Raw genomic sequence first — 27743 nt, 5'->3', positions numbered from 1 at the left:
TTGTTGTGGAATTCTATCGCAGACGTATTTAGACTTCCACTGAAATGATTATGTGATTTTTCTCTATCTACTAATGTGGTTAATTACATAGTAGGTTTCCTCATTTTGAATTAAGTTGCATTCTTGCAAACAGATTGGGTGTGATGCAGTATCTTTCTTACGTACTGCTGAATTTAGGGTTGCTAATAGGTTGCTTTGTATTCTTCCATTCGCATTCATAAGTAATATTGGCCCCTAATTTTCTTGTCTAATGCTGTCTTTCTCTACAGTTGATATCAGGTTTGCACTAGGCTCATGCAATGAGTTGGATGTCTTTTCCTATTATTTTATTTTCTGCAATATTTTGTAGAAGACTGGAATTACCTGTTTCTTGAATTTTTGAGAGAATTCATGCAGAACATTTGGACTGACTGCTTTCTTTAGGAGATGTTTTAACTACTGACCTCATGCTTTAATAGTTACAGGATGACCCAGGTGTTTTGTTCATTCTATAGCAGTTTTAGTTCATCTCTTTGTCCGTTTTTTTACTGGATATTATCATTTGGTTATCTTTTCAGTCTCAACCACATCCTGAGTTGTGTTGTCCTTATATACATGTATATTCATTAACTTTTTAAAATAAAATGTCGTTCATGGTTTTAGAACCTCTATTATAATAGATCTTCTTTTCCTATTTCATTGATTCTCACATAATCTGCATTATTTGTTTTATTATTCTTTGAGCTTAATGTCTTCCTCTTTTTCTAAGTTAGGATACACAGTGTGTTAACTTTCCAGTTTCCTTCTTTTCTGATATAAGTATTTATTTAAAACAATATATTGCCCTCTGATTACTGTGGGATTTTGGTGCCTTCCACAAAAGTTGGTGCACTGTGTTTTCATTATTGTTTTAAGTATTTCTGAATTTCCATTATGGTTTCTCTTTTGACTCTGCTGTTTTAGGAAGTAGTTTTTTCAAATATATTTTAAAATTTCTAACAATGGAGAAGCTTTATGTCTTTGGTTTTTATTTCCAGTTGAATTGCCTTTGATCAAAGATTATGTTTCAAATGAATCTAATTTTTAAAAATTTCTTAGACCTTGCTTTTCATCCAAATTGTGTTTGTTTTAAATATTTCTTTGCTTTTTAGCACACATTACTAGGAATTATAAATTTAGAATGGTTATATCTTTTTCATTAAGTGAAAATTGGTCTATGTTGATTCAACTTATGTTTGGGAAAGCTTCTTGACTTAAAATTACTTTGCCTTATATTTTCTTAAAGATTTATTTATTAGAGAGAGTGAGAAATAGAGAGAGAGAGAGAGCAGGGGAGGGGAAGAGGCAGGGGGAGAGAGAGAGAATCCCAAGCCCTCCCCACTGAGAATAGAGCCTGATGCAGGGCTTGATCCCAGGACCCTGAGATCATGACCAGAGCCGAAATTAAGAGTTGGTCACTTAACCAAGTGAGCCACCCAAGCACCCCTGTAATGAATGATTGTGATAACTCACATAATTTGCTTTATGTGTGTGCAGTTATTTCATATTTAAATTTGTTCTGATTTATTTTTAAATTTACTTTCTACCCTATTTTTTTCTTTCATTGATTGACTTTTGGTGAAATATTTCTCCCAAGACTTATTTTCTTCCCTTTAAGATTATATACTTTACAAATTCTTATGTTCAGCCCTTGAAATTTTTAACAAGTAATTAAAATGACTCACAGTGTGTCAACTCAAATCACTGCTTTCCATTGTATATGTTTTTGGCTAGGGTTTTCATATTACCTAGATTCATATTCTAAACCATATTCATTGAACAGTATTCTTACTCTTTTTAACAACCAATGTTTGTTTAATTTACTCATATACTTGCTCTTTTTTTCATAAGCCTCTAGAATATCTAAATTTTCTTTTTTTTTAAGGTTTTGTTTATTTATTTGAGATTGAAAGAGTGAGAGATTGAGAGCATGAGAGGGGGGAGGGTCAGAGGGAGAAGCAGACTCCCCACTGATCAGGGAGTCGCACGTGGGCCTGGATCCCAGGACTCTGAGATCATGCTCAGAGCCTAAGGCAGACACTTAACTGTTGGAGCCACCCAGGCACCCCTCTCAGTTTTCTTCTAAAAACTCTTTTCTTTTTTTCTCAGTGTACGTCCTTTGTTCTTAAGCAGTAATCCGCTTGATAAGTTTTTGTTTGTATTTCTAAAAACATCTTTTTTTCTGGCCACTATTTTTTAAAGATAGAATTGTATAGAAACTGAAACTAGGTTAACTGTTATTATTTCCTATCCTAGAACTTTAAGATCATCATTTCCTAATGTTCTGACTTTCATGATGGAGGTTGAGAAATTAGATGGCCATCTGATTACCTTTTTTTTTTTTTTTTAACTGTGTCTCTTCTCTGGATTTTCAAAGATCTTCAGTTTGTCTTTGGTACTTTGCAGTTAGAAAAAACATATGTATCTAAGTGTGGATTTGCTTTTTTTAAATTTGATTAAATTTTTTTTCTCTGAAAAAAAGATTTTTTTTCTGAAACTGAAGACTGCTGATTTTTGTCAATTCAAGAAAAATTTCAGACACTGGCTCTTTGATTAGAGACTTTGCCTTTGTCTTCTCCATTTCTGTTGAAATTCTATTTTTTTAAAAAATATATATAATTTTATCTTTCTATGCTGTATTATATTATTTTTTTGTTCCTGTTTTCCAGTTTTCTAATAATATCTGAAAGTTTGTCCAATCTTATATAGTAAACTAATTTGCCTTATGTGTTAACAGATACTGTTTCCCAATGCTATTTTATTTTGTTTTCATGCATGGTAATTTTTGCAAATAACTTCAGTAGAGTTGAATTTGTCACTAATAACTTTTACTGTGTTAGGATATTTTTCTCTTAAAATACAATATACACTCCAGATTTATGTAACAAGTATTCTATTAAAATTTTATTTTATTTTATACATATATACTTAATCCACCTAGATTTGAAGGAAAGAAAGAACATTATACGAATCAAGATATAGATATATATGCATATATTTTAAATGGAAAATATATTTTGCAAGTAAAATGCCTTTACTGAATTTGGTAGACTGCAAACTCCTTCAGGGAAGCTACTCTGTCTTATTATCATTATACACATGGAACTGACCTTAGTGGCTAACAAAAAGTTACTTTATATTTTTTATAGTAATTCATTACATATTTTAAAGTAATTTTATAAACAAATTAATTACTTTGAATAATGTACATATTAATAAATTACCTCTAAATGTCTGTCTTCAGAAGTTTTGTGTAAAAAGTAATACAGATTAAACTAAACTTAAATCATATATAATGCATACCAAAAATTTTGTTAGCATATGCCATCCATGTTTATATATTTTATGTAATTTTACTAATTGTTTATATATTAGTTTATTATGCTCTTTATGCATGCTTTTAATAATTATTATCCTCAATTACAATTTTAATAACTTCATTCATTTTGTTTGTTTAGCATATTTAATTAAACTAGGTCTCTAACGTTGGGCATTTAAATTGTTTCCAATTATTTTTATTATGATAGATTATATTTCATAAACTTATTTGTGGAGCTAGAAATGCATTTCTTCTATGGTATGACTAGTGTTGACATTAGGAGATTTGCACTCATAAAAGTATGAGCTGAAAGCTAACTTCACTCCTTACTTACCAGAAAATTATTTGACTTCTCTGGGCCTTATAAGCCCTAGATCACTGGGTTCTCATTGGGATTAAATTTTAAAAGTATACTGTGGACTTCACCTAGTACATTTCACCCAGTCTCAACCAATGTTAATTGACCTTTCCCCTAGTCCTGCTTATAATAAATTCCTATGAGTATGAACATCCAATGGCTCTTGCTAAGTATCTAAATGATAGTAACTCTCTGAATCAGTGACTCAGCATATGTAGTCTTAGAACAGTATAGCAAATTGAGGAGTGCACACGTCACATAAATAGCATAAGCTAGGAACAGCTTATAGATGGGAAATGAGACGCAGAGAGGTGAAGTGATTTTCTAAAATCACACCGCTGATAAATGGCAGATAAGTGGCAGATTTGAATTCAGGCCATCTAACTTCAAAGACAGAGTATTTAATGTTATGATGCCTGAAACTTGTATAAACATCTCCCTGACACTAATTACTTCTTTTATTATAGAGAAAAACACATCTTAACTAGGTTTCTTAATTTAAAATTGCACAAGATTTAAGGCTTCTCTTATTTTCTGTACACTAGTCATTTTCCATTTAGTCATATAGTGTTTCAGGGTTATTCGTCTCACAACTATATATGTCTCCTCAGCTGATTTTAAGCTTCTTTAAGAGTTAGACTAATTTTGCATCCTCCTTTGAATCCTGTATAACATCCCCCATAGTGGATAATTAGTAAACACTGCTTGATGTTTCGACACTCTAAATGCTTCATTTCCCTGTGAAATAGTCTTCTTCTAATAAACCAATGGAAAATAAAAGTCATCAGAAAACAAATCCAAAAAGAAAAAAAAATGTGTCTAAAGGTTATGTTAGACCCATTATAAAGAATGGCCTGATCGTGATTCTTTAATATTTTTAGTGAAACATCTAGTGAAAAGAAGCCCACTGTATTTCTCTGGCGATCTGAGAACAGAGAAGACTATCAGTGCCAGAATCTTCCTGGCTAGAAATGTGGACAATCTTGGATATGGGTGGGTAGTAACCGACCAGCTTGACCATCTACCAAGTAATGCTTTACAACTGAACAGCTCCACTCAGTCTGCCTTTAAAACCTGGTCAAAACTAGCACCACACAGACGTAGGGGAATATTCGTGTTATTGTTTCTGATCTGAGAGATTGAAGAATTAACTGCAAACTGGAGAGGCAGCAGGAAGTATGGAAAGAAATTTGAACCAATTGTGATGGTTGGATCCACCACCAATGGTCCGCATAAGCTAAAACTGCTTTCCTGATACATGGAGCTTCAGTAAAAAGTGGAGGGTAACTCCCTTAACCTCGCAGAGATGTTGTAAAGATTAATGTGATAACATATTATCATCTGCCCTATAATAGGCATTTAGCAAATGGTGCTATCACTATGATTAAAAGAATACTTATGAGGAGCACCTTCTTTCTATACCTCCCATAGACATCTGAGTTTTGAGAGTTTCCAGTTATTACAAATACAAATTGAGATATGCTTAAAAGTGTAAAGTATATATATATTGTTTGTTCCTCAGGTCAGTAATTAAAACTCATACTACTGCCACTGTGACTAAACCAATAATATCATGCTAACACATGCACATGAATTAACAAATAAAACCTTAATTTATCATGTTGAATTTTAAAACAGATAAAATTTCCTTGAGTTACACTTAGAAAAATTATTGGCAAGGCAAAATTTTCCTCATACATTTAGATTTTACATTTGGGGAGAATCTTTTCTCCATTGAGTAATCTATTTTTTTTCAAGGAACTTAATTAGTAAAGCCATCACTTAAAGAATGAATTGAATAAGGGTCATAAAATTTTCCTCAAATCTGACCAATAGGTGACAAGTAAAAAGAATTGTCTGAATACACCTTTATGTGTCAGTAAATTTAATACTGTCATTGAGAAAATATTGAAATACACCTGATGTTGATCTACTACCAAGGTATATATTTTAGGGGCTTAGTGGTTTATTTTGGTACCTGCTCTGAGATAGGTTGCTTTCATGCCCATGATGTATAACACCGTTAAATGCTGAGACATGATTTTATTCCTGAACACCAATCCACTGAGTCATCTAAACTGGTTTGAAGTACATAGATCTGCATAGTGTTTCCTTCTGCTTAATGTAAGTGCTACCAGACTCTCAATGCTGTATCTCTTTTCCCCCTCACTCACATTCCATTTGTGTTAAATATCCAGAAAAGGCAAATCTATAGAGACGGAAAGTAGAGAAGTGGTTGCCCAAGGCTGGGGTGGTATGAGGGTGGGGATCTGGGGTGTGATAGCTAAAGAGCATGAGGTTTCTTTTTGGGGTGATGAAAATGTTCTAAAATTGATTACTGTAGTGATTGTAGAACCCTGGAATATACTAAAACTCATTGTATTGTACCACTTTAAATGGATGAATTACATGGTAAGTGAATTGTATTTTAATAAAGCTGTTGTAAACAGATAAAGTAAATTTAAAAAGAAAAAAAATGCTAAGAGGAGAGATGAAGCCATATGACTTCTATCAAGATTTACTGGCATCTTAGTTCAGTGCATCTTGATTGAGGGATGCAGGGAAAAAAACAGACTGGAAAACTCACCACACAATATCAAGGCAAACAAAAGCTATTTTAATGATGCCAAAATGTTCACCACAATTTTTCTGCTTAACCAGATCTATTAACATAATTCAAACATAAGAGACAGTGAAGGAAGAGTTAAGACCAAAACCCATCCGTCAGACCCTGTAAGTTGCCACGTTTGATGTGCAGAAGCTTTGTGTAATGGCCTTAATTATTTTCAAGTGAATGATCAAGAGCATTATAGAGATATGAGTTTGTTTCCAGGGCAGTGGGCTCTTTCATCCTGATATAAGGGTCAAGTCATATCACACACACATTCAACTAAATGGAATTTCATTATATGTATTTGGATGAGAAAGATGGGAGAAAGGAAGAAGAAAACAAACAGAAAGGAAGAAAAATATTCATTTAATTGATTCAGAAAATTCAACCTGTACAGCCATTCAATGTGTTAATACCCCAGAACCAGCCTCAAGTGGATTCCCAGGACCTGTCTTCTGTCAGCACCTTGGTTCCCCTGTGCCTCTCAGAACCTGAGCATCTCATCCCATTACATGTGTTTAAAGAATCTCATTTTGGGATCAGCGTAGCCTGTGTGAAGAAGCCAACTACTTCCTCTGTGGTTCAACTGAATAAAGAGTGAATGATTTCAATGCTGGAGGAGAAACTGACTTTGCTCGACTTGGTTAAAGAAGATCTCCTACCTAGTGCCTACCAAAGGGGGTTTTAAGGGTAACTCAATAATATGCAGTTTTCATCTTATTTTTTCCCTGACCTTAGAAACCAGCCCTCATGTACATGACACCTTCATTTTATTTCCTAGTGTGCTCAGTTGATACAACTTTTTTGCAGACAGTAGCCAAATGACAACTCATAAATGAGAAAGAGCTGTGAGAAGCCACCAGAGCATCACATGCAGAACAATATGCATAAAAAAGGAAGCTTGAAGCAAAAGAGAAAGAGTGCAAGTGAGAGAAAATGCAATGAGGAAGGCATAAAAAAGAAACCAACAATAAAAATGGAGATACAAAATGAATTTTGTAGGCCTTCCGATACACTTGACTCGTGTAGGAAATAGAATTGTTTAAAATATACACTTGGTTTGTGCCTGTGGTTGTATTTTATTGCCTTAACTCATAGTACTCAAGTTGAACTGAGGTTTGAAATATTAGTCTCTCATTAAGCTAATTGTACTCTCAACATTTAAATAATTATTAAAAGATTCCGTAAGTTCTCCCAAGTTGAATCAGTATTTGATTTAAGGAACTTGTTCAGTTGTACTTTATTTTGCTTTTATTTCTTTTTTTTTTATTTTAAAGATCTTATTTATTTATTTGACAGAGAGAGAGACAGCCAGTGAGAGAGGGAACACAAGCAGAGGGAGTGGGAGAGGAAGAAGCAGGCTCCCAGTGGAGCAGGGAGCCCGACGCGGGGCTCGATCCCAGGACTCCGGGATCACGCCCTGAGCCAAAGGCAGATGCTTAACGACTGAGCCACCCAGGCGCCCCCTTAATGAAGTTATATTGGAAACAATACTTCATTTATAAGTAAAAAGAGGTGAAAATATTATGCTGAATTGAACACATATAAAGAAAGGCAGAAATTAGATCTTATAATTTTTCATTCTGAGAATTTAATTTTACCATACAGTGGCCCACCTAAGCAACATCCACTTGGCTGGGTCCACTAATGCATCAATATTGCTTCCCTATAGTGAGTATTTTCTGAATAAGAAATGTTTATTTTGAAGACTAATGCAGCCCCTTGCCCATTAACCAAATGCTACTTGAGAAGTTAGTAGATATCTGGGAATAGGCTAGGTGGAGGAGTTAAGAACTATAGGAAAAATAAATGGCACCTTTCCTTCACCCTAAGAATTTCATTTCTGTGTGGGGGAAACAAAATTAAGGTAGAAGAAACAGAAAACAGAAGATTGCTATCACATTGCTGTATTATGACTTTCTGAAATGAAAGAAACAAGAGATCTAAAGTTGGCCTCTGAGAGTCAGAATCAACTCAATAAAAAAAGGTGAGATTTTAATTGGGCCTTGAAGAATGGCTAGAATATGAGTAAGCAGAGGATGAAAACCTGGGGCTTCTTAGTGGAAAATTGGCTCAATAAAAAGTCAGAAGATGGAATGGTTATTGTTAGTGTTTGGAGAGAGTGGGAAAGGGGCAGCAGAGCGTGTCTAACCTGGTGGGGCTTGGGTGTGGGGCATTAAAAAACACTTTGAACAGTTCTATTTGTGGCAGGATAGCACCCTGCTATGTACACCCTTTATTTTCATAACCAAATAAAAAAATATGACCTCCTCTCAGCAGCAAAAACCCTGCCCCTTCTCCATTTCTTGAGAATTCCAAAGGTGAAAGTGCTGATGTTCCCCGAACCGTTTCTATATCCGATATCCCCCACCTTCTTCTTCCTTCTGAATCCCCTTGCACATCTCCACTTTTGAGATGCCCATTTATTTATGCATCTCCTGAGCTCTCTAGGTACTCCTGACTCCATGTGTAGACACAGCCCCAACCCCTTTGTTCCTGGAAGAACCATTAATTTAAGGTGGTCTAGAATGTAACACATTCTAACTAAAGGTTAGAGGAACAATACTGTGGTATTGGGGTGGGGTATTACAGCAGAATAGGAAATGCCCTAAGATTGCTATATTCATGGCTATTAACATTTTTCAGCCATCTCTACCCCAAGAAATATCTCACAAATCTCTTTCTGCACAAGATCCAGATGGCCATATTTCCTTATTTCTCTGTGTGTGTGAGTGACTGTGTATATATGACATTCATGTATATTTCTATCTTCTCCTAGCTCTAGAATACACTGCTACCCCCCTCTCCCACCCCCAAAACCAGCAGAGCACAGAAGCAGAATTCTTGACCCTGAATAATGAAGAGTAATTGTTTTCTTCTGTCTCACTTCCACTCTGGACTGGTCTTGGAGGCTTACATTGGCATAACTTAAAAATCCCCTAAGTTTTCCTAAACAAAAGAGCATTTACTCCAGAGAAGACTTCTGTTCTTCTATAGTGCAGGAAACAGCTGCAGCCATTTCTAGTTTTTAGTGATTTTTTCCCCCTGTCTGTTACGTATTATTGAAGATTGATCAGCTAAGCAAGTCACACAACACTTTAGGATGACAAAGCCTATTTGAAGCAGGCTCTGGGCAGTCCTTGGTTAATACTTGGAGGAAAACAAAGAGATCTTGCCTTCTTTCCTTTTTTTTTTTTTTTTTGACTTTCTGCCATATTCAACAAAATAAACTCCAGCAAATAAAAGAAAATCACTCTATGAAAACAAGGTGATAGCACTCAAAGTGCAGAGTGGGGAAAACTGGCTATGTAGATAGCATAGCTCTATTATTTTCACAAAATATTTTGCGTTTCACTGGTGACCCTTTGCATCTGTTGCATATGGTGCTGAGCCAGGGACATTAGGAGAGTCAATGGGGATAATGTAACAGACTCCGGTTCCCTAATGGGAGAGAAGCCCTCATTTATGCTGGTGTAAGTGTGCATTCTAAAGACTTATAAAGCCATTTGGATTTCTGTAGCTTTTAGATTTCCCTAAAACTTACCAAATCACAATCTTAATCTGTGTAATTAGTATGTCTTTAGGAAGGTTTATAGCAGTCTTACTGAAAAGGGTGGTCTGTGTGAAGAAACGGCTTGATTTGTCCCTTATTGGTCTCTGATACCAGCATTCAACTGTGAGGTTGACTTGACAGAAGTTGCATTAAAGTTTTCCCCTAATGCAGATGTAGGATTAGAACCTGGATATAAACCCAAAAGCACAGAAGGTACCATATCTAGTCAGGGTCAAGGACCCAAACAAATCACATGGTGTCAAGTCCATCTGCCCCTCTCTTTGTCACATGGGTAAGATCTAAGTAAGATGATCCTTGCTGGCAGTCTTGATCAATGGAACAGGAGCATAAATATCACAATCTGTGATCAGTAGATAGAAGTGGTTTTGGGTCAAAGCCGATCTCCAAGGAGAGGCCCTGAGATTCACATGCTGATGTTAATTTTTAGATCAGTGACCAGTTGATAGCTATGGCCTCTCCTTCTTCTCAAGGCATACCGAGTCACCAGAGACAGCTCTGTGGTCAAGAATGAACTTGGCATAAATACTTTGGCCACCTGTTACTCTCAAGGCCAAGGAGACAAGATGTAGAAAAAGAACTAAATGTCTCCTACATAAAAAGACCTTTCCCTACACGCAGACCTTACTTTCCTCATTAGCAGTGAGACTCCAGTTAGCCTGCTTTGTCCATTTGTTGAAGCATAATATCAAAGGCTATTCTTTATTGTCCTGAAAAGTCACTCTTCTTGGTGATGCCTACATATATCAGCTGCTTGGCTATGTCTGAAAAGCTTTTGCTACAGAGGAAGGAATATCATCTTATTAGACATCTTGGTCTGCCTCTTGGTGCACACTACCTCATGATGGAAGCATGTGTAAATTCAAACTGCATGTCTTTTATGAGTTGCATGCTGTTTCTCCAGCTTTTGTTTTTTTGTTTTTTTTTTTTTATAAATACAGCATCCTCCTGCTTGCAATGAAGCAAGCGTGTTGGATTTTATATGGTTATAAAATCTCACATAAGACAAACTATACAAAAGGCTTTTTATGTAACCTGAGACTTCTTCACAATACTTTTTTCCTCCATCACTGCCACACCCCCTCCCTCCCAGTTCTGTTTCCTTTTTTCTTTCTCTGGTCTTCAACCCTCTTACTCAAAACATTCTGGAGACTTCCACTTTTTCTGTCTGTTTCTTATTTGCTTTTATAAGCTCAATGTCTGGGAATCATTCTTTTTAACTATAAAGGAGCACACTGATGAAGGTTTGTAATGACAACATCTGTCTGTTCTAAACAGATGTTGGGATAATCCCTGGTTACACACTTAGTATGCTGGTCAGTACAAGCCAACATTCAGCCTGAGAGTAAGGATCCCCTGGTATTCTGGGTCTAAGAGAAATGCTTGATAATTCAAACTATAAGCTACTTTTGATGGCAACCTCATTTTGGGATAAAATCTATAAGAACACAACAGTACTAATCCACTATCTACTGCAAAACTCAACTTAGTTATGTGTATCATATTATAAATTATGTAGCATATAAAACTACTGCCTACATTGTGGAATTTGTTTAAAAATAATGTGTGTAGCTTCTGATTGCCTTGAGGTATGTTTGTTTATGCAATAAGCCCAGATAAACATTCCACTACACTACATGCTATCCTTATTAACAGTAGTCAAATATTCCAAAAAGCTCTTTTGAGTTTAAGTTAATCCATAGTTAATCATGACCTTCAAATGAAAACTTGGCTCTATTATTTTCAAAAGAGAACTCCAACACCAGCCATACTTTGCCAATGCCAGAATGCTTACAACATGATCAACAAGTTATACATATACCCTTACCGACAAGTCAAGGCTTATAATTTAGAAGGCAGGCTGGGAATGTACTATTATGGTGAATGTAATTCAAGATGCCTGGGCATTGAGAGGTGCAGGTCATCTTAAACTTCATGCTCAGGAAAAACAACCTTCAGAGGGGAACGATGCTTGAGCAGAAACCTGTAGGAAGGAGAACACCAGCCATACAAGTATCTGGGGAGGAGGAGAAGAGGCAGAAGAAACAGCAAGCACAAAAGACTGAATATAGGAATGTGCATGGAAATAGGAAGGAAGCCAATGTTGCTGGAGCAGAATCAGCTGGGAGAAAGTGGAAGGAAATGAGGTCAGGAAAGTAGCCAAAGGCGAGATCATGGCCTTATAGACCATTAAAAGACACTGAATTTTATTCTAAATGTGGGAAGCACAAAAAAATTGAGAGCAAAGGAATTAAGAGCTCTTTAAAAAACAGGAGCTCAGAAAGGGAAATGCCTAATATTTCTCACGATGCCAAAGAAGGTAAAATTGTGTTTTGATATTGAAGTACTTGGCTGAGAAGGGAGAAAAGGTGACTCATACTGAAACAATGCTTATGTACAGAGACAACAATATGCATGCAAGGCAATGAGAGAAAACAATGACATACTAAGAAATAGTTTATCTGGTTGAGATATGTGAAGAAGTAGTATGAGATGAAGTTAGCATCAGATCCTCAAGGTCCCTGCATATCACCCTACGGAATTTGGACTTCTGCCAGTAGGCTAGGGAGCCACGGAAATATTTTAAGCAAGGAAGTGATGCAACATGATCATAGTTTTATTTTGGAATAACAAATCTGTCAGTAGTGTGAAAAATTAATTGAAGTACAGGGGAGTATCTGAGGTCAGGACTACCAGCTGGGTAACTTGAAATAATCCATATGAGTAAGAAGAGATGAACCAGTAAGTGACAGTGAAGAGAAATATACTGGAGTTATTTAGAAGGTAGGGCCTCACAACTATTTGGATATGAGCTTTAAAACTGAAGATTGTCAAGGATACGTTCTTGGATCACGGTTTGAGGAATTTCATCACTGATGACACCGTTACCCAAGATAGGATGCAGGATCAAGTTTGAGACTAAGCATATTTTCAGATTTAATGAAAAGTACAATATGTAAAATAGAGGATCTACCCAACAGGCTAAAGACCTAGAGAAAGTAAGAGGATACAGGAATAAGAGAATGGGTATAACTGTTAGTTTTGGCAAAGGATCAGAGACTCCTTATCTATAAAAAAGAAAAAGATGTAATGATTGATGAGAACTTAGATAAACTGTGACATGGAAGGGAAAAAAGTTAAGAGAGCTCATTTTAAGATTACCCTCTCTTCTCTCTCTTACTTTCTCTTTCTCTCTTTGTATATATATAATATATGAATATATAATTTAATGAATATGTATTATACATATGTGTACATATATATACATACACACATACACACACATAAATTAGGAGAAATGGTTTTGTTGAAGATATACAGCTGAAGCAGGCTTAAAAGAATGGATAGGCTTTACATAGATCAACAATAGTCAAAAATGATGCTGAAATTTCAAGGCTGGATGACAAAAGCATGGCATCATCATTTGAAGAAGCTGAGGAAACAATTTGGACACCAGCTTATTATTAGGGGAGAGAGTGATGATTAATTTTATTTTGAGCATGTTGAATTTAAGATTATGGTAAGGGACCAAGGGTGTATGTCCATTATAGAATTGAAATTATACCATTGGAGCATAAATGGATGATCTGAGCAAAAAAGTTAAATTTGAATAAAGATAGTGGTGAAAGCTATTACATGGGTTATCAGTAGCTGAAAAATCAAAATGGTGAATGAAAAACCTTTGGACAAAGTGCTCTGTCCACAGACTCAAAAGTTGCATCCCACCAAAGGTTCTAATATTGACTCTGAATTGGATAACTACTTAAGAAGCAGAAACCTCCCCTGAGAGTCAGATGTCCTACATCTAAATAATTCCTAAGCAAGAACTGATGAAAGCAGGGTGAAATATGTCTGCTTATGGGAAAGTGGTCAGAATATCATTAGAAAGGTCCATGCAGGACAATAAAAATAAGAAATAAAAAAATAAGGAATTTTGAATAGGCTGGATGAAAAAGAAAGACATCCTAGATACATCCTGGAGACTGAGGACGTCAACATTGCAAATTGCTGAATTTTGAAAGAAAAAAAAATTGAAAGAAAAGCAAAACAGGAAGACAAACTTCTCTGGGATAAGATGCATTATGTAAACATGTATGTCTGCTCCCATCATATATAGGGTAAATAGGCAGTGCTAAAATTAATCTTTTGCTCAGAGATGTCTCCAATCTGAGTTTAAGTTTTACAAATTGTGCATTCCAGAAAAAGACAACTAACCAGCATTCAGTGATGCCACAGTTTTGACACCCAGCTTTTCTCCATCAATAGTTTTATCCCAATGCCACCAAGTCTCTGCTGTGGTCTCTGGCAACACAGATCTGGGTTCTCAGAACATGATTTTGCCTAGGATAACTGCCCTTGAGGAAGAAGATTGGCTCATTCTTCAATGTGATGATGTGAGGCCAGTACTGTGGAAATCTCATGTGTCCCATTAATTCTCTGTAATCTTTAAAAGGTTAGAAACATCAGAGCCTTGGAAGTAAGTTAACCCATCTTCTGAGACTCTCAAGAAAGTACACAGATCTTTTGGAAAGACAGTCCAGGATACAGCTGCTTCTAAAACCTCAATGCCACCAGTCATTTAAAATATCTCTGACTGAAACCATACAGAATATAAAACTGTGGAGAACAATTTGGGCTCTAAATACACAAAGAAAATTAGATTTTTGACTTTATTATTTTTGGTCTTTGACTTTACTTTGCAAGGGGTTGTTATATTGGTAGTTTTCTTTCTCTTCATGAATTTATTAATGAGGTGAGGTTTAGACTCAAACTGAGAAAATTCTGGTTTTGATGTTGTACTATTGTGCCCTCCTTGTTTATTTTACTATTGAAGAATCTTAATTGTTGTCATCTAATCTGATTGATGAATTTATGATATGCTCCCTTGAACAATGTGACTGGTCCGAAATTGAGATGAGAAATAGGACAGGAAGTGAATTTTCAACTCTGATTAATGATTGACTTTGAATTGATTATATGACATATAATTCTGACCCACTTCATAATTTTATAAGGACAGTCTGAACTGCTCACAGCTGGCTCAAGGATAAAACCCCGAAGAGTTATGCTTGTCATTGGAAGAGCAACCTCATGGGGGTGAGAACAGAGTAATCCTGATAGAGATCAAACCTCTCCTGTTGACTAAAGCCTTAAGGGTTAAGCTCAGTGGGTAAGGGAATTTTATGGAAAAGCCCATCCACTCTCCCCATCTTGGTTTCCATAAAATGAAATGTGGTGAGCAGAATAATGTCCCCCACCTGCCAAAGATGTTCATAATCACACCTCAGACCATGTGGTTATGTAACCTTACATAGCAAATGGGATTTTCAGGTGATTCAGTTAAGGATCATGAGATGGAAGATTGCCCTGGATTATTCAGGTGAGCCTGCTATGATCACAAGTGTCCTTGTAAGTGCAAGGGGTAGGCAGGAAAGCCCCCGTCAGAGTAAGACAGGAAGATAAGAGCAGAGGTTGTGTGATGCAATTGCTAACTGGGGGCCATGAGGTAAAGAGTGCTGTATCTTCTGGAAGAAGACAAGAAAGCAGATTATCTCCTAGAGCCTCTAGAAAGAATACAACCCTGATGACACCTTGATTTTAGCCCCATGACATTTATTTGAGACTTCTGACTTCCAGAACTGTAACATAATAAATTCATGTTTTTTAAGCTACTAAGTGCATAATAATTTGTTGCAGCAGCAATAGAAAGCTAATACAGAAGTTTTTCCCCAACTGTCCATGGCTTCCTTCTAACCTTGCTCATATTTCCAGGGAGGAGAAATGCCTTGCTTGATTTGTATATTTAAAATGTAAAAACAGGGGCTCCTGGGTGGCTCAGTTGGTTAGGCATCCGACTTTTCATTTCATCTCAGGTCATGATCTCCCAGGGTCATGAGATCAAGCCCCTCATTGGGCTCTGTGATGGGTATGGAGCCTGCTTAAGATTCTCTCTCTCCCTCAGCCTCCCCACTCCTCTCTCCCTCTCTAAAAAAATAAAATAAAATAATAAAATAAAATAAAATGTAAAAACAGAATTTTTAGCTCTTCTGTTTTTCCTCCTTCAGAGCATGGGGGCATAAGCTCCTCTTTGGTTCTCCAGGCTGCAAGTCTTACCTGACCACATGGCTGGCCTACTCTGAGCCTGGGTGGCATGTAGCTATTTTGGTAATTCTTTGATTTCTGGAACTCAGTGAATAGGACCATTTGGCTCTCATAATTAGTCTTCATCAATAATTAAGATAATATTTTGATATTAACCTGCTATTTCTTGCAACTTTTTTTTATTTTTTAAAATCTGGGTGGGGAAATAAACTATGATTTCTTGGGTCTTTGATGACCCCAATAAGTATAAAAAAGTAGGTGGCAAAACATTTCAAACATTGTCAGGAAAACTGAGATAGAGAAAGAAAAGAAAGGAGAGAGTGTTGGATTTGACAATGAGAAGGTTACCATTATATAATAAAACAACATCTTCAGTCCAAAATATAGCAATGTGATTAATTAAGAAATGCTAGCAGCACTTATATTAATATCAGACAGAAGATATGGGTGCCCCCTTGCTATCACATAGCATTATTCTTGAGGTGTTAACCAACTCTTAGTTGAGACAAATAATTTAGAGGTATAGAAATTGCAATGTATGAAGTAAAGCTATCCCAGTTTGTAAATAATATGATTATATACCTAAAAATCCAAGAAAAAGAGTGATTAAAAGCAATTATGATAGTTTTAAGATTCTTAGATTGTGTATTTGCAGTCCTATCTTGTGTAACATACGTATTGTTGCTTTGTTTCAACTATTATACAATTTATTTTATTTTATTTTATTTTTCGTAATTGCATTGCCTAGGAACTCAGTTTAATAGTAATGATCAGAAAGGACATTTTTTTTTTTTGGTCTTATTACTGACTTTAATAGCCATTAAGTGTGATATTTGTAATATTCTTTTTAGAAATACCTTTCACCAGGTGAAGGACATTTACTGCTGTAAACAACTGTTTAAGAAGTTGTGTACACTTCTGGGTATGATTACTAGCAGTGTTTATAGGATTCTTGAAACTATATTTATAAATGTGGTTAGTTTTCTCTCTATATATTTCCATTTATTCTCCTTGCCTGGTTTTGATATCTGTAAGTTAGACTAACATGTAAAGAGTTTTCCCTTTTGCCTAGTCTACGAAATGTTTTATTTAAAAAGAAGAGCCTTCCTTAATGCCCATCACCCAGTTACCCCATCCCCCCATCCACCTCCCCTCCAGCAACTCTATATTAAGAGTCTTTTATGGTTTGCCTCCCTCTCTGTTTTTGTCTTATTTTATTTTTCTTTCCCTTCTCCTATGTTCATCTGTTTTGTTTCTTAAATTTCACGTATGAGTGAAATCATATGGTATTTGTCTTTCTCTGACTGACTCATTTCACTTAGCATAATACCTTCTAGTTCCATCCATGTCGTTACAAATGGAAGATCTCATTCTTTTGATGGCTGAGTAATATTGCATTGTATATATACCAGTTCTTCTTCATCTATTCATCTGTCAATGGACATTTGGGCTCTTTCCATAGTTTGGCTATCATGGACATTACTGCTATAAACATTGGGGTGCTCGTGCCCCTTTGAATCACTATGTTTGTATCCTTTGGATAAATAGCTAGTAGTGTGATTGCTGGCTCATAGGGTACCTCTATTTTTAACTTTTTGAGGAACCTCCTTACTGTTTTCCAAAGTAGCTGTACCAGTGTGCATTCCCACCAACAATGTAAGAGGGTTCCCCTTTCTCTGCATCCTTGTCAACGTCTGTTGTTTCCTGAGTTGTTAATTTTAGCCATTTTGACTGCTGTGAGGTGGTACCTCCTTGTGGTTTTGATTTGTTTTTCCTTGATGCTGAGTGAGGTGCACTTGAAGTAATGAGTACTGGGTGTTGAATGAATCGGTAAATTCTACCTTTCAAACTAATAATACGGTATATGTTAATTAAATTGAATTTAAATATTTTTATAAAAGGAAAATAATCTTTTATTTAAATTTCTAAAAAGAATACCCTAGAACAATATGTGAATCCAGTAATTTGGGTAGGTAACATTTATTTTTATTACAAGTAAATATTATTGCTTTGTCCTCAATATTTTTTAAAGATTTTATTTATTTAGTTGAGAGAAAGAGAGACAGCATGAGAGATGAAGTGAGAGAGAAAGAGAGAGCACAAGCCCTGGGAGGTGGTGGGGCAGAAAGAAAGGGAGAAGCAGACTCCCCACTGAGCAGAGAGCTCAGGGTTTTAAAAAACATTTGTTTGAAGCTAAGAAAAATGGCAGGAATTAAAATCACTTCCAATAATAAAAATAAAAAAGCAATGTTAAAATGCCTTAAAAATAAGTACAATACCTTTTTAATTTGACTTTGATACAAATATTGTTTCCAAAAAAGAGATAACTTTTATAGTCAATTCAAATTATTTTTTCCCTTTTATTTTAATTTGAATGATTATTTCTGTCATAATTGTTATACTTTATGTTCCAAAATTACAAAGTCCATTTTAATAGAAAAATCACTGTTGTGGTTGAGTCCTTTACATTTAAATTTTTCTGCTACTACTTTTTACTAAATTTTTATGCTACTACTTTTTATTTTGATAATAAAATGTAGGTTAGAGATAAACTTCATTCCAAGGAACCAGCAGTTATTCAATATCATTCATTGTCAGTTTCACATTTGTCATATATTAAGTTAGTATATATGTCTTTTCCTGATATTTTTAATATTCTAGAATTTAATAATTAATAATTTATTGCTTATCCCTGCAGTTGGAAAAGTCATTATTTGAGGGGTGCCTGGGTGGCTCAGTCGTTAAGCATCTGCCTTCAGCTTAGGGCCTGATCCCAGAGTCCTGGGATCAAGCCTTGCATTGGGCTCCCTGCTCACTGGCTATCTCTCTCTCTGTCAAATAAATAAATAAAATCTTTAAAAAAAAAAAAAGAAAAGTCATTATTTGACTAGAATATTTTCTTCAGTATATTTTCTATCTGGCTAAAACCAGGATATAGGAAAGTCCTTGTCCTTTCTAATGTTCTATAATTATTCATATCATGAATATGCTTATTAATTAATTGTTCACTTTATTTCTTTTTATTTTGGAGGTATAAAATCATAATGTCTGCAAATAATGACAATTTGCTTAAGTATTCAGTATTTATAACCAATGTTATGTTTGAGCTGAATTACATTGGAAAGCACTCCTAGCATAATGTTAAACATTGTAGCGTCTGTGGGTAGGAGCACAACAAAAATTCCCTTTATTGATTTAGATATGATTACTTCTACTGATTTGCCTTTAGACATAATGTTTGTTTTAATTTAGGATACACTATTTATGTATTGCTTAGTATTTCTACATTTTATTTTAAATGGATTTTTTAGTTTTAAAAATTAGAAGCGATTTTAAAATTTTACTAGCCAATTTTTAGGTATGTAAGAGCTGATGCAAGAGCACAAAATCTGTAATAATGCAGCCTGTGTTCTGGTGTCAATCCTGCTACTCACAGGCAGCCTTTTTCTAAGTAAATCAATTTCATTAAACTAAACTTTGGATTTTTCATCCAAAAACTGTAAGTGATAATGCTCTTATTACATTCTTGTTTTTAATTTGAAGTATAGTTGACATATAATATTACATTAGTTTCAGGTGCACAACATAGTGATTTGACAATTACATACATTATGAAATGCTCACCATGGTAAGTGTAGTTACCATCCATCACCACACAAATTTAACATCTTACTATTTGTTTTTTGTTTGTCCCAATTTTGATCTCTCTCCCTCCTTTTTTGGGGAATATTTTTATTATTCCACTTCCTATTGTTCAATTCACCAGAGATTTTTGTATATATAATATATGTGTATATATTTTTATTATAATATATGTGTATATTATATATAATATATTTATATATGTATATATACATAAAGATGCACATTAATATATATATATGGACTGATTTATGGGCTAAAGTCATATATTTTATTTCTATGTGTGTAGTTCAACAATATTTATTGTTAAATAGTCAATGTCCATTTGTATTTATAAACATTGATAGGCATTTTATTCACTTTTATTTGTTCTTGGGGTAATTTTTTCCTGTTTGACTTTCAGTATTTCCTTTATTGGATGATGATGTCAGCCAATTCTTTTGGTTTTCCTTTGCCGGAAAATACCTTAATTTTATTTAAACATCAATATCTGAATATTGAATTTTAAGTGTGCAGTTATTCTCTTCCCCCCAGCTTCTTTTATGTTTTTGACTTTGGTTTTCACCAATTTTACTATGATATGCTTAAGTGTGTCTGTGTGTGTGGGGGGGTGTGGCATTTTTTTTTTGCATTCATCCTGTTTGAGGTTTGTAATTTTTTTTCCATTTTTGGATGATATCTTTTGTAAGATTCTTGGACATATGTTTTCAAATATTGCCTCTACTTACACCTCTTCATCCTGTCCTTCTGATATTCTTTTTTTTTTTTTGAAGATTTTATTTATTCATTTGAAAAAGAGAATGAGCAAGTCAGCAAACAAGAGAGCACAAGCGGCAGAAGGAGAGGAAGAAGAAGGCTCCCTGCTAAGCAGAGAGCCTGATGCAGAACTTGATCCCAGGACCCTGTGATCATAACCTGAGCCAAAGACAGATGCTTAACTGACTGAACCTCCCAAGCACCCTGTGATAGTCCAATTACACAGGTATAGTCGAATTTTTCATTATACCATACTTGTCTCTAATGTTTCTTCTGTTTTCCATCCATTGTCTTTTCACACTTTAGTTTGTATATTTTCTTTTGATTTGTCTTCCAGTTCACTGACTCTTTCTTCAGCTGTCTTTAATCTTCTCAAACATCTGCTGAGTTCTTAATTTCAATTATTCTATTTTCAGTTCTGTATTTTTTATTTTATTCTTAATTATACTTTTATTTTACCTGACATAGTTTTCTATCTTGTCACGTATTTTCTTAAAACTAGTAATCATAGATATTTTTAAGCCTGTGTCTAATAACTTCTATTTGTGCATCTCCCATGGATTTATTTCCACTTCCCATTTTATTCTCTATAATATTCAGTGAATTATTGTCCTTCCATATACCAGGTTACATCAGACACTGCATACAAAATTATAGTAAAAATGATATTTTGGCTGAGATTATATTCCTCCTTATATATTTACATTTTCTTCTGCTTAGCTGCTATTTTAAGGGAAAATTGCTTTAACTCAGTCAGTTAAATTGAATGGTTAGAGATCTGGCTCCAGTATTGATGATTGTTTTATTTTGTTTTGCATTATTGATAGGATTAGGCAGGCTTCTCAGCCTTCAGTCATCATTTTGACTTTCAGAGTTGGCAATAAGTCAAGGAGAAAAATGCTTCAAATTATGGATTTACCTCTCTGGATCTTCCTTATTTTCAAAATCTTGGTCCTGAAAGTTCTCACTGACTTGATAAGCTTGCTAGTACTTTCAAAGTTATTTTTTATATGTAATTTTCCCATTTTTCTTGGTGGTTTTCCTCAGGAGAGTTGACTCAGAATAATATTCCTTCATTTATGGAAGGAGAATGCTTAAAACTTTTGTGAAGTATCAGTTTTATTTTCAAATTCATATAATTTTTTACTATTTGCAATAATATTAGTGCTTGTATATAAATTCACATGTGTGTATGTGTGTATGTGTGTGTGTTTTAAATACTCTCTATATTAATATCAGTGACTAGAAAGAGGCTTTCATATAATCCCCTGGCTTTGCATTCTCACTAGCACACTAAAACATACCTCCAGGAAACAAAATATGCCATTTACAGAAGACAGTAAGTTAATTAAGGGGTTAAGTGAGCAGCGAGTGGATCTCCTTCAAGGAGTGGCATACCAGTTTAATAGTTTAGAAACTGAGTATTATAGAAATGATAATGGAAGGGCACTTTGGTGGCTCAGTCCTCTGCCTTCAGCTCAGGTCATGATCCTGGTATCCTGGTGGGGCTCCCTGCTCAGTGGTGATTCTGCTTCTCCTTCTCCCTCTGCCCCTCCCCTCCTCTCATGCTCTCTCACACCCTCTCTCTCAAATAAGTAATTAAAATCTTTAAAATAAATAAATAATAATGGATTCAACTAAATTTTTCCTTTGTAAATATCACTTTCTTCCCCACATCTTTTGTTGTACTCATTGACTCAAATGTCTACTTTTACCTGATTTATTCACTTCTTAGCACTAACCCAGGAAGGAGAGAAAATCCTGAATTCATAGAGGTTAGAAGAGAGAAACCAAATAAAATTGTGGATTCTCTGCAAGATATCAGCTGCATCATTTGACATCGTTTATGAAATTAACTCAGCCCTAGATGTTGGCACATGAATAACTGTGTCATTAGTTGCATGCTTAGAAGTGTTCCCAAACACAAAAGAGAGAAGTGGGCAAAAAAAGGGACCTAATTGTGGTATTTTCCTAAAGGTAAGATATGTGGTTCCAAAGTATGGAATTAAACAACATTAAATCACAGATGGAAAGAATTATTCCCTCTTAAAAATTTCTTTCAATACTGACTATCTCAAGAAAAAATCTTAGTTTGATTTTTGCTAGTTTTAAGGCATCTTTTTGCTTGCTAATCCCTCCTCTGAACAAAGAAAGTGCAGATTTCCAGCTCTGAGCACTTGGCAGGCTGCAGTATCTAGCTAGAATTTAATGACATTGCCCTTTTCTGTTGTTTTGTTTTTATTGCATTTGTTCGTAATGTTATATTCTATTTATCACAAGTGGTACAAGTTTTCCTTCTGTGGCAGTGATTTTGTTTTTTAACTTTTAAAGTGTGTGAGTTAAAAAGTGAATCAATATAAAATATTAGCTAGTAGGTTGAATTACAATATTCACCCATTTTTGACCTACAAAAATGGCAATATTATGAAGCTAAAACTAATTATATTATAGGTAGTATGTAATGAGAGAAAGTGTGTGGCGAAGTTCTGGGGATGTCTGAAATCTGGGAATACTGATATAATAATGAGTGCCTTCAACAGGAGCTCATATGATTAACAGTTGACAAGAAGAACCTCTTTTTTGGACTCTTTTTATGTGTTCAAATCATTTTTTTAATAAGGAGAGTGGTGCTACTTTGATTCTAGCCTTGGAACCAGCAATGACCCATATACTGTCATTCTCTAATCTAGCATATTATTTCACTAGATATTGAAAAGAACTACCAAGATTAGAGATTGAACTGTGTTCCATAGGCCATGAGCCCAAACATTATTTCAATATATAATTGACTGGCATATCCCAAACTTTGAGATTATTGAGAGAAAGTTACTTTATAATACAAAAGGCATAATATTCTAGTTAAAACCTGTAATGTGAACTGAGTAAAGACCAGAGAAAAAGCAAATTTATTCACAAAGTTGATCCTCACCAATTACCAAGCTTCCACAAACAAATCCTTACTTCTGTTATAATTCAGCTATTTAGTCTTATTGCTAGATGAATTGTATCAAGAAGTTATAGAAGGAAATTGTTCACAACCAAAAGGCCTGGTGTAGAATACAAATGGAAAAAAAAATTCAGAGCTATCAATATATAATCTCTGAAAGTGATATCTCAGTGCTAAAAAGCAGAAAGTGATGAGATGAAAAAGAAAATTATAAATGCATTCCAAAAATGCGAGAAAATGAAAATGAAAGTGAACTTGAGGGGTAGCTCTTAAGAAGGAAAAGAATCAACTCCTCTATCATTAGACCATCTTTCCTTGGCCAGAGAAGTCACCCAGACCTCTCACCTATGGCCATGAAAATTGATGCAGTGTTATATATACATTTTAAATGCAAAATGAAGGAAGAAAATAAATAACTGAGGCCACAATTTCCAAACCAAGAAAAAGAGAAAATGGAACATCATAAAACTATACAAGCAAAGAGGAAAATCAATAAAATTCAATGCAGCACATCTTCCCGCTCACTTCTGAGCACGCAAAGTTCGCTCATCTGGAATGCACCAGGTGTACGGCACGTGCTATAAATCTTTCAGGTCTTCAGAAATATGATCTATCATTAGAAGCACTGAAAAATACCAGTTGGCTTCACTAATTGTGGTTTCTGCTTTCTTCCAAACTTGGGTATTGACCAGCATCCTGGGGGCTTTGTATCATGTTAGCATCAACAGTACATTTAGAGAGGAGGTAGACACTAAGGACAGTGTTCTTCACATAAATTTCTAATTCTCATTTTTGCATTCCTGATTCAGAGAATCTGAGGGTGTACAGTCTCTTTTAATCCTCCTGCAGGTAGAGAAATCCAATTTCTATACCAGGATAGTAAGTACAAAATCTCACTCCATTCCTGGTTATTGAATATTTTCATGATCTTAAAATTACCTAAGAGTAATTCTCAGGATTAACTTTCTATCAAAATCATCCTGGAAGATTTTTTTATTATTATTAACGTACATTTCTGAGCCCAATCTTCAGTCCAAATAAATGATACTTTCTGGTAGTTTTTATAAATCTGCATTAAAAAAAAAGAATATTCTGATACAGCTTGTCGAAGAACCACATTTGGTCACCATTGTGTAGAAGTACTCATCTCTCCTCTTTATCTTTAAAATGGGTAAGATTCAATATCATCTTCTCTACCTTTAGACAAAACAAACAAAAAACTGAAACAAACAAACAAAAAACCTTTAAAATTTTCCCCATTTTCTCAAAAAGGTGTGAGAACACCTCACCTTAATTAGTTGTACCTCCTCCAAATATATTTTTCAAATATTTTACTCACTTCCCTTTAATCTTGTCCTAAATCCTAATGTTTTATATCTATTAAATTATAACATAAATATCACACTATATAAAATAATTCCTAGTTCTAAAGGCTGTTTAGCCTTTCCTGGCATCACATTTCTTCTAGTCTGAAAATATATTAAGAAAACTAGAAACATATTTCTACTATTGAACCTAATAGGCTAATAAATAACTGCCTAAAATTTCTCAGCCATTGAGTATTACAAAGAAAGGCAAACTGCAATATTCCAAATTTCCTAAGTGTCTCATTATAAGCACTCCCCCATGTTACTTAAAGACATTTCAGAGAATTCCAATAATATCCCCATGTTTGGATCAAGACCCTAGCAGAGTCTACTGTTCTTCTTCCTGTTGGCTGGGATTTTGTCTAGTAAAGATGCTCTATTGAGATGCTCTGTTGTATGGCCTCCGGAGAGGGTACTCAGTCTCTTCCACACTTAAGTTTTTTTTGTTTTTTTTTTTTTAAAGATTTTATTTATTTATTCGACAGAGATAGAGACAGCCAGCGAGAGAGGGAACACAAGCAGNAGAGGGTACTCAGTCTCTTCCACACTTAAGTTTTTGATCAAACCTGTTACTTTCATGATCCTTCTCACTTTATCTTACCTTATGGGTGTACCATGATGGGTTCAAAATGCCAAGTTATATTTTTAGTGCTCCCCACACTATGTGAGCNGCTCGATCCCATAACGCTGAGATCATGCCCTGAGCCGAAGGCAGACGCTTAACTGCTGTGCCACCCAGGCGCCCCCCACACTTAAGTTTTTGATCAAACCTGTTACTTTCATGATCCTTCTCACTTTATCTTACCTTATGGGTGTACCATGATGGGTTCAAAATGCCAAGTTATATTTTTAGTGCTCCCCACACTATGTGAGCTCCTTGAATACGTAGAAAGTAGCATGAATGAGTCAGGTGGCCTGTACTCACCTCTGTTAGTAAGCTATGTGGCAGGGTAGTCTGCTTACCTCTCTGGTCCTTAATATCCCTAACTTTCTATAGATGGCATTGGTCAAGACAAGTCGCTTTAAACTATTCCTTAGATATATAAAATAATATACCAAACAGTCCTCAACTAGGACACTAACAAACCAATACCAAATTCATTCATATCAAAACCCTGTTTTTCCTCATTACAATAGCAGCCGAGGTAACCATAATCTGTTCTGAATTACTGTATAACATCGTCTTGTTTTTCTTTAAAGTTTTAAAATTGTGTTTATATATTTTAAAATATGTATTCTTAGTTCTATATATTTTGAAATTTATACAAATGGTTTCATAATACATATCTTATGTGACTGGTTTCTGTTCATTATTATTCTTGTAAGAATAAAGACCAAGGGACTTCATCAAGATAAAAAGCTTCTGCAGAACAAAGGAAACAATCAAGAAAACAAAAGGCAACATTCAGAATGGAAGAAGAAACACAAAGACTGTTGCAAATGACATATCTGATAAAGGATTGGTACCCAAAATCTATAAAAAGTTATCAAACTCAACACCCAAGAAACAAATAATTCAGTTAAGAAATGGGCAGAAGACATAAATAGACAGTTTTTCAAAGAAGACATACAGACATGAAAAGATGCTCAAAATCACTTATCATNTGGTTAATAGACATGAAAAGATGCTCAAAATCACTTATCATCAGGGAAATACAAATCAAAACTATAATGAGATATCACCTCACACCTGTTGGAATGGCTAAAATTGATAACAGGAAACAACAGATGTTGGCAAGGATGCAGAGAAAGGGGAACCCCTCTTACACTGTTGATGGGAATGCAAACTGGTGCGCCACTCTGGAAAACAGTACAGAGGTTCCTCAAAAGTTTAAAATAAAACTACCCTATGACCCAGCAATTGCCCTACCAGGTATTTACCCAAAGGACACAAAAATACTGATTCAAAGGGACACATGCACGCTGATGTTTATAGCAGCATTATCAACAAGAGCCAAATTAGGGAAAGAGCTCAAATGTCCACTGGCTAATGAATGGATAAAGAAGTTGTGGGACACACACACACACACACACACACACACACCACCACCACCACCATATATAATGGATATGTGGTGTATTTATATATATGTATATAAAAATGTATACAATGGAATATTACTCAGGCATAAAAATGTATATATAGTCATTTCCCATTGATAGATGTTTGTATTGGATCCAAACACTACTATAAAAATTCTTATACTCTTCTCTTGTTGCCCATGTGCATGAGCTTTTCAAAAGTATATATTATAAAGAAACTGTTTACGACCTTAGGATATTCTCATCTTCACCTTTGCCAGGTAATGCCAAATTACTTGGCTTCCCAAAATTGGCTGTAANGGTAATGCCAAATTACTTGGCTTCCCAAAATTGGCTGTAATAGTGCATAATGCAACCAGCAGCATATGAAAATCCATGTTCTAGATTTCATCAATACTTGTTTTTCCAAATTTTTATTTATTTATTCGTTGTCAGTTTGGTGGGTTAAACATTTACTTACCACTAAGAATTAGACAGAGTTATATTACATATGAAGATTCACAGAACCCCAAATGATAATGCTTACAAATCTGTATTTTATTGCAGGAAAATAATACAGAATAATTGCAACAGAATTAAAGTACAGGTATGCATCAAAGCCAAAGACTGCTTTACAACAAGTCCAGGGATGATAAGCATGAATTCCAATTGTCCTCTCCCTGTAAAGGTCATACTGAATGCACTTTTGCTATCAGTCAGGAACCACAAGGATATACATGGCACACCTCAGAAAAAGGAAGCTCAACATAGAGGTTCATCTCAGTCTTACACCTTCTTGATCAGATGGGCACTGTTCTTGCCATGTAAATAGTCTCAATGGCAGAAATTTCTGGGGATCTCACTAAAACCAAGTACAAATCATTAGTGCCTTTGCTCCAGGTAGTATTCACTCCTGACATTTTTTTTTTTTTTATGATGATGTCAGGAATATAAGAGGACCAGTGGAAACACAAAAACCTCTTAAGACCTGATTTCAGAACTGGCAGTCCTCACTTCCAACTTAGAATAT

This window comes from Ailuropoda melanoleuca, chromosome 11 (assembly GCF_002007445.2).
Source record: "Ailuropoda melanoleuca isolate Jingjing chromosome 11, ASM200744v2, whole genome shotgun sequence".
NCBI lineage: Eukaryota > Metazoa > Chordata > Mammalia > Carnivora > Ursidae > Ailuropoda > Ailuropoda melanoleuca.
Note: the sequence above shows the minus strand (reverse complement) of the source record.